The sequence below is a fragment of the Rhyacophila brunnea genome, unplaced genomic scaffold (genome assembly GCF_057557595.1).
Source record: "Rhyacophila brunnea isolate RB1 unplaced genomic scaffold, BYU_Rbru_1.0 scaffold_9, whole genome shotgun sequence".
NCBI lineage: Eukaryota > Metazoa > Arthropoda > Insecta > Trichoptera > Rhyacophilidae > Rhyacophila > Rhyacophila brunnea.
In genome coordinates this window covers 43,755,147-43,764,143 of record NW_028233361.1, presented here as the reverse complement: position 1 = coordinate 43,764,143, position 8,997 = coordinate 43,755,147, and positions in this window count along the sequence as shown.

Sequence of the window (8,997 nt, the reverse complement as noted above, 5' to 3'; positions counted from 1 at the left end):
CATGCAATATAATGTAGATATAAATCAAATATTATGGCTTTTTTTTTAGAAACTCTATTTGTCCTAATAAAACGAAGACTTCAAACCCTAATATATCCAAAATATGTTTTTTGCAAATGCCTTGGTTTTACACTCACGGTGCGATATTTCCAGAGTTGGTAATCTTTTCTGTGGCTGTGTCAACATATGGGATCTTATGACACATCGTAGAGAAGAATAATCTTGCTAAATATTGTATTTCTCATTAATTAATAGTGTATTTATTGTATAAAATCTAAGGGCATAATGCATAGTAATACTTATTTGAATAAGTGGGCTTATGTGTTGGTTAACTGATTTCAGATGCATAATGAGAAACAGGTAGTAAAATTGATATAAAACTGACAGCTTTTGTCTAATTATACATTCTAAACAAAAATTAATTAAACATAGTTTTGGATGTCGATTATCTGTACAAACACGAAAGACTTTTAAATAAGAATATTTTATTATATTGTACAAACGATTGAAATCAGATTGGCATATTGTTGCAATACTTGCAATTATTCAAGGATTTACTAAGATATGCGTACATTTATTCAATGAAAATAATGGTATAGCAACAATTCATTATTTTAAGTTCGAATTTTTTTTATTAAGGCTATACTTCAGCTGGGGCACGGTCTAAAACGTTCGTGACTATGTGACGCGAAGATTGTGCAAACGATGCCTGCAGAACAAAACATAATTTGTCATAAAAATTCAACATGCGTCCATTTAATGTTTTGTTTATTGTTCTATTAGTAACAATAATAATATATTCATTGACATGTTTTCTTTTTCAAGTAAATGGGTAACATTTTTTAGTCACAGTCAGTACACGATTTAAGAATTAATACCCCCGTCGCCATCATGAAACAAATTGACGTGTTCACAGCTTGACTTTCGCTCTCTGATTGCCAGCGAGGCCAATTTTTCGTCGCACCTATAGTTGAAAATTATTTGCCGTTTCACTTATGTACGCTCTTAAGTAGTACATCAATCATTTCAAAATTCAATCCACAAAAAAAATTATAAATCGTATCCATACAATGAAAAAATATGCAAAATTCCGAAATACTAGAAATTGTTTTAATTTTGAATTTAGTTTGTTCCTTCTTTTCATTTTTTTAATTTCGATCTACTCAAAATGAAAAAACTTGTTTTGGATTTATGAGATATGGATTTATGAGAGTTTACTATAACATTAATATAGTGGTATTACATGTTGCATATTTTCTGTTATTAAATACCTAATGAATAAACCCTAATGAATTTTTACGGTAGTAAACATTATTATTTATGTTTTATTTATAAGGTATTTGTGCAAGCATAGATTTGATTTGATGTTTGCTCAGGAGGATTCGAAGCCCACTACATCTGTTCGGCGTCCACTCAAACATGCAGTGCATGAATGTTTGTCTGTGGCTATTTTCATTATAGTTGTTAAGTTGCCACATGAAAAATGTGACATTATATTATTTAGTATTTTTAAAATGCAAAAAAAAATGTATTGGTATGTAATATTCGGTAAAGTGTTGATAAAATCTGCTTGGAACAAAAATTATGTTTTTAAATCGGTAACATGTAACAAACATAACCCACTGCGCTATGTGCAATAGTTCATTAAGTTACATGTGTTTTGTCAATAACAACAAAATCACATCGACAAATTCGACGTGTTGTAGTTGAGATGATTTTCAATGTGTGACTGGGCTAACTATTTGCCATCACATTACTGTATTGATTGATGATGAAAATCTGACGATTTGGCGCCACCTACTGGACGACGAACATCTTGTTGCTCCTATAGATATATGAAATGTGAGAAATTTCACATTCCTTACAATTTGAACCAGCTAATAGAAAAAAAATTTATAATATAAAATCTCTATAATAAAGTACGTTTTGTGGGTGTTGCAAAGACTCATATCGATGGTGTGCTTTCACATTCTAATCTTACAATGAACTGCATCGATATTGTGCAGTAATTATTAGAAACTAATCAATATTCACTAATTGCGTATTGTATTTCAATGAAATATTAAAGGTTGGCACAATATATTACGCCAACCTTCAATATAATTACCAAATAACCAAACATATTGCGCAATATTTGATCTTGATCAACATTAACATTTATCTACGATGTTATAAGACTTCCTGGTCCAAGTCGTAACGCACATATGTGTATTTCATTTGTCTTTGTATAACCCAGATGCCGAGGCATCCCCTAATAACCTATTAAAAAGATTACCTAATAAACATTTTAGACGTTACGATAGAATTAAATTTGATACCTCATGCTAGACTCCGAAAAGATTCTAATTTTTAGAGTAAGGTTTGAATATTATGTCATATTGCATGTACAAATTTATTAATTAATAAAATACTGTCGAGACAATGATCCTTTTTCATTTCAAATTTATTCTCATATCTGTATTCTAACTTCTGTAATATTTTTTTAGCCAGTGTTACCATAAATTTGGTCCTATAATAATGGTCCTGGGGAAAACTAAAAGAAAATTAAATATCATAATTTCTGAGCACTTGTCAGCCAAAGACTAGAGAAGTATACATTAAGCTTTGCGAACCATTTATTATAATATGAAAGTCATATTTTTTACATTAAAAAGGGTGCAAAATTACTGCATAGTAATACGGGTGATCATAAACTATTATTTTGTCAGGAAATATTACAGATAAAAAGAGCACAGTTGCAGAGCCTACCAATCATTAACAACCAGTTGACCTTCCCTAACAGCCCATTGCTTTATCCAATCTTAGATTTCATATTGAAGCTATGATTTTATATACGAGGGTTGTCCGTAAAATAAAGTCTTATAGCGCGGGACCTCCGAATACTTTCTCACTCGCACCGCGGCCGTCGCCTACAGTCAACGCGTGCGCCCCCCACCACAGCGCTTCCCCGCTATCGAGGCGTTCCCCACCGTCGCGCATCGGCCGTGTCAGCTGGACGGCGAGGAGAGGGTCGCCTGGTTGGGAATATAAGGCGCCACACAGCCTTGAACAAATCAGTTAACATTGGGCCAGCTTGGCCTTGACTCAGCATGATAGTCTTGCTTACACTGACAACGGTACACACGGCTTTCCGTGACTCTATCAGTGTACAGTGAGCTACTCTTGCAAACCCATCTCAACATAGTAGTCTTGCTTGCGCTGACAACGGTACACACGGCTTTCCGTGACTCTATCAGTGTACAATGAGCTATTGTGGTGTGCTAGATACGAGCTCAGGTTTTGCCATAGTTACACCTTCAACAACACAACGAACCTCTTATATTATTTATTAAGGAAGTACCTACTGTTACCCTTATAGTCTCCAATTTTTTTTCACTAAGAAAAACTCGCTTATTTGCAATTAATTATACGTTGTTGGAAATCATGGACTTTTTACTATTTTTCTACATAATCCCCGTTGCGATCGATGCATTTTTGCCTGCGGTGTAGCATTTTTCGTATACCCGTGTCATAGAACTCTCCCACCACGGCGTGCAGGTAGCGTACGACCAACGTTCCCTCTAAGGTGAGCGCACGCCAGTGGCGAAGGCTCCATACTAGGCGATTATTTAAAGCCTACCTTCTAAGAAAAATATATCTTCAAGTAAGTATTTGATTTATATTAAAATAGGTAAATAAAAAATATGTATGCAAAATATAAAACAATTGAGTCATCTATCGGTAGAATTTAGAATACCGTTTAATTTAGTTGAGTTTCGAATAAAAAATAAGTGGCCACAAGCGCCATCTATTTTCAACTGAATTAGCTTCGGATTCCGATCGACAGAATCCAAACTACATTTTGTATCGCTATGACGTCACATAACATCAAGCATGTCTGTAAATTTGAACCGAATCTATAAGCGCTACAGAATACGCTTACTGTAGGCCCGACACTCTTTAGGAATATGTTTATTGTCGATGTCTGTCGCTTTAAGCATATAATAACTACATAAAATGATTTAAAAAAATAATTTCTATTGGATTCGATCTTCGATGAGATATAATTAAAAATTGATTTTAAAAATAAAAAATAATTGTATCTTGTGATGTGTGTCATTGTGTTGTGTACATATTCATCAGTAGTAATATCGGATTATCTCCTTATTACCCGTAAGTATATCTGACAAGTATATTTTTTTTCTCATATCTCCACAGCCTGCCTCTTTCCAAAAGTCACCCTCCGCCACTGGCGCGCGCACACCTACTAAAATATGTCCGCACACATATTTTCATCCACCGCACAGACCTCACACGAAAATATTGTAAAAGAAAGTTTCAAGAAGCGAACACCATATCCGTCTTGTTCTATATATAGCATGCCAAAGTATACGAAAAAAAGATACATATTTTAGTGTTTAGCAATGACCACCTATGTGTCGGGTCCAGCGGCGGCTCCTCTAATACCATGCAAGTGCTACGCACTGCCTTCATTTTTGAAGACATCGCTCAACTTTTCATTTTTATTCATATATGTATCACTCACTTCGCGAATTAGAACATGTAGCAGTATTATGAACAATACTACGTTCATGGGCGCAAGGCGAAAGCGATTGGAGGCGCAAGACTTGTGCTTGCCCTGTGCTCCAATGCTGGGTTGTGACAGGGTGAAAGAAGAAGATCTTCTCTTTATAGAAGGTAAACCATTGCGCACTACCAGAAAATGCTATTTTGAAGACCACCGGCCGCCACTGGTCGAGTCCTCTACATTTCTTAGTCTTTGACATGTTTCAACTTGCAAGAAATATTGCCAGTACAGTCTCAAAGTAGTCCTTATTGTGAAAACATCACAGTTCTTACAATATTTTTTTAAACGGTAAAGGTGTTAGTGCCAAAAAGCAGTGTTTTTTACTTAAAATATTTATAATACAAAACTAATAATCAATTTTTGCAATAAATAACTACAGGTGTGTTTAGTGTACGTAACAAACAATTTAAGTGAACAATACGATTGCTTGCACTGTTACATAATATATAGTACAATATTTATTAATTATAGAAAACTTATCCCCTAAAAATGTCAAAAAGGAGTGGATGTGATATTTCAAATGCGATCATTAAGAAAAAATCCTGCGATAAATTTAAGTTGGAATTGCTATCTGAAATTGTCGAAATAGAAATGCCATCTTTAATGCATTCGCAAAAAGTCAAAATTGGTGATATTATATTTGTTTATTCGGAAACAGATGATTGTATCAAATGCATCATATGCTCCGCAGCAAATATGGTTCAGAATTAACAATTCACGTCTGGAAAGAAGTGGATTGAATGGAGGTTGTATATTAAACTTAAAGGCATTTACCTAAGTCAAAAAGTATATCGGGATGCTGTTACGAAATTGAAAAATTTGAAAAGGTGGACTTTTGAAGAACGAAAGAATAGGATTGAGATAACTGAGCGCAAAAAATCTGGTTGCAATTTAGTCTAAGTCTAGTAAGATTCAAGTGTTAATCAATTCAAACTCTTGGCTATCAAAATAAAAGCTTCTATGCCTTCTGTACAATATATTCATAATCATGTATCTAAATACACAGATATTCCTGAATATTATGCGTTCAAATTCGTCAAACTTTGACTTGGGGGGGGGTGTAAATTTACCTCACCGGATGACACCAACCCTGCACAGATGCGTTGATGATCCGCATACATAGAGGGAACGTTGCGTACGACCTCTTCTTTCAATTCCTCGTCGGTCCTGAAATTTGTCCCACCCAGGTGTGACTTCAATGTAGGGAGAGATGATAATCACTTGGTGCTAGGTCCGGGGGGTGTGTGACGTTATCCCATCCAAATTGGTTGATGAGGTCGGTTGTTGCACTTCAAGTCGTTGCCATTGGTGATCTTCGGCATTTTGCGGTCCTATCTTGCACACACCTTGTGATAATGCAAATGTTCTGTCAAAATCTTGTCAATAGGTCTTACTGACATCAGGGATCAATATGCACAGTTCCCGAATCGTCACCCGTCGATCTTCACGCATTACCCTCTCCACTTTTGCAATCGATTCGTCCGAAACCGATGGCCGTCCGGCACACTGTTCATCATGGACGTTTGTATGTGCGTTTTTAAACTCTGCACCATTTTCACATGTTTTTAATGTCCATACACTTCATATAACAAATAACTATCGATAAATTTCTATGAGCGTAGTGTGCTTAGCACACAATAAACGAATAACAGAACGTAACTCACACCTGAAGGGCAATTCACGAACGAAGCAGTAAAAAACACCGCTTAACTGAAGCATGTAAAATTTTTAGTTTTATAGGAGATATTGAGTGTGTAGAGCTTCGAACGACATCAATACGTGCGAGTAATAGCTGATCAGCATGCTTATACCTCATGTCCATGCGTTAGAGTAAGATAGAAAGTAAACATGCCAAAACGGATCGTTTGTGAATGTCATAGAAATTAAATAATATTTTTATCCATTTTGGTAATGACTTCATATTTAATCAGTACTTACTGTTAACGTTGCATGATTAAATCATTCATTGTTGAAGTACGTAGCCAATTAATCTTTAAACAGGCTAGTTACGTCTACAATATAGCAATATTACAACACGGAATTTCCGTTGTATTTTGCAAACAAACATGTGTGTTTCTGTATTACAAAATCACAATAAATATTTAAGTGAGAATTTAAACTCAAAATAATACTTTCAGCGGTAATAGAAAAAATAGAATAACAGCCTGCTCACTACGTACAAATTTTTGACGTTTAATAATATGTCAAAGTCAAACGGATAGTTACTAGCGCCTCTACCGGTAAAGCGTGTATACTAAATTGCATACTGTACCCGACACCACCGGTTGACATTTAATATACTTCGTTGTAGTAGGTTTGCGCTTAGGTTGTGCAACCGGCAATACTGCTTCATTCAAGAATTGGCCTTCTGGGGGTAGCGGCGAGTGGAAGCTACATTGCGAACGGCTACCAAATCAAGACTAAGCGTCGTAGACACCTCGGAGTGGTAGGGATTTGTAGGCACGGAACCAAGCTACACGCTTATGTAGCCGGATCTTGCGTTAAAGCGTTTATCGCGACTCCAGTGCTTCGGAGACCTTATTTTATGGACAACCCTCGTATATAGTAATGACATAAACTTAGTAGATATGTTTAACTAATATGTGTACATTCATTTTTGTGCCATGGTTGATACATTCGGTTTTATGTGATTTCTTGTGATTATGGTTTATTGTTTTTTTATTTAGTACTTCGGTATAATATTTAGTGACATTTCTCATTAGCTAATTTTATTTAATTCCCAACACATTACTTAGTTCCATTGTTTATTGTGTAATGACCGTGGCCCCCACATCCTGAAGCGGGCCCCCAGGCCAGGATCTATGGTGACCCGCCTTACCTATCGCTAAGGTTAAGAGCGGTGTGCTTTTCTACAGTAATGTTCCCCAAATTGTTTTCGTGAAACCCAAGGATTAAGGGTATTCCATGTAATTTTAGCAATTTTTAAATAAATCCAGTTGATTTATTGAGTTGTGGGCACTCAGCATCATATTATGAAGCACTAATATAAGTCATATTTGATAAATAGCCATTTTATAAGTAAGTAAACACATTAAAAATAATGATAAAAGAAAATTCTACATGTGAATTACCATTTAATTATATCAATCATTATAATATCACATATGTTTTAATGTAAAAAATCATTAAGAATGTACCTCAGTTGAGGCACGGTCTAAAAAGATCGTGGCTAGGCGATGCGTGGATTGCGGGTGCAAATGACGCATGCCAAACGAAATATAATTTGTCATATAAATCCAACATATGTCCATTTTATGTTCTGTTTATTGTTCTATTAGTAACAATAATAATATATATTCATTGACATGTTTTCTTTTTAAAGTAAATGGGTAATGTTTTTAGTCATCTTTACACGATTTAAGAATTAGTATGCCCATCGCTATCAGGAAACAAAGTGACGTGTTTCCAGCTCGACGTTCTCTTTCAGAATGCGAGCGAGTCCAAAATTTCGTCGCGCCTATAGTTGAAAATTATTTGCCGTTTCACTGATGTATCACCTTAAGGAAAGCAGGTGACTTTTTTTTCAGTTGGAGCAAAATTGTGGTGTGTTTTTCTCACTTATTGGTCGGATCGCCACGCCCAGCCCCCAGGCCCCCTGTCAGCCTCTCCTTGTGGGGGTCATAGTAATGACAATTTAATGCGACTAACTGAATGTATCAATAGCTGGTATCTAATGTATCTACTATGGGTTTTTACAAACATTTCAAATTTCCATAATATGTTTTTTTACCTGCTCCTTCACTCAGTTGGTACCAAACCAGGCAAAAAAACACAAAGGCAGGGTTTAAAATCTTTTTAAAAACTAACTGGCACCATCTGGAATTTTTATTCTTAGAGCGGAATGCAGAAACATTTGTCATAACTAAAATTTCCTTAGCAGAAAACACTATGCAGAAACATTGTCCTTAGTTAAGATCATTTCTATTGAAAATAATACCATATTCAAAAATTCTCTTTCCTATAGTTTAGGTAAATTATTTTATAATTGTTAAACGGTGACAAAAATATGACAACTGCATTTTATAAATACATATTAATATTTAAATAATACTCTTATGTTTCCGTTATAAGTCATTATACGTGATTCCACAGGCAAGATATTTTTTTTAACATGGTAACACTAGCGTCATTCTATCATCTGGCATCTTGTATTTCTGCAGGCTGGCGTATAAAAGTAAAATAATATTCTGCAAGTACATGCCAAACGAATTAACACTATCAATATCCATATTGAGATACATTGTTAAATGAATTTGAGTGTATGGACTGTTTTATAGACATGCGAATTTATTTTGATAGCAGCTGTCAGTGGTAAATGGTAATACAGAAAGGGGCGTTGTTCATAACAAAAGTAGTCTATGGTTAAGGATTCCTTAACTCTATACTCAGGATTGTCTATAGTTAAGTCA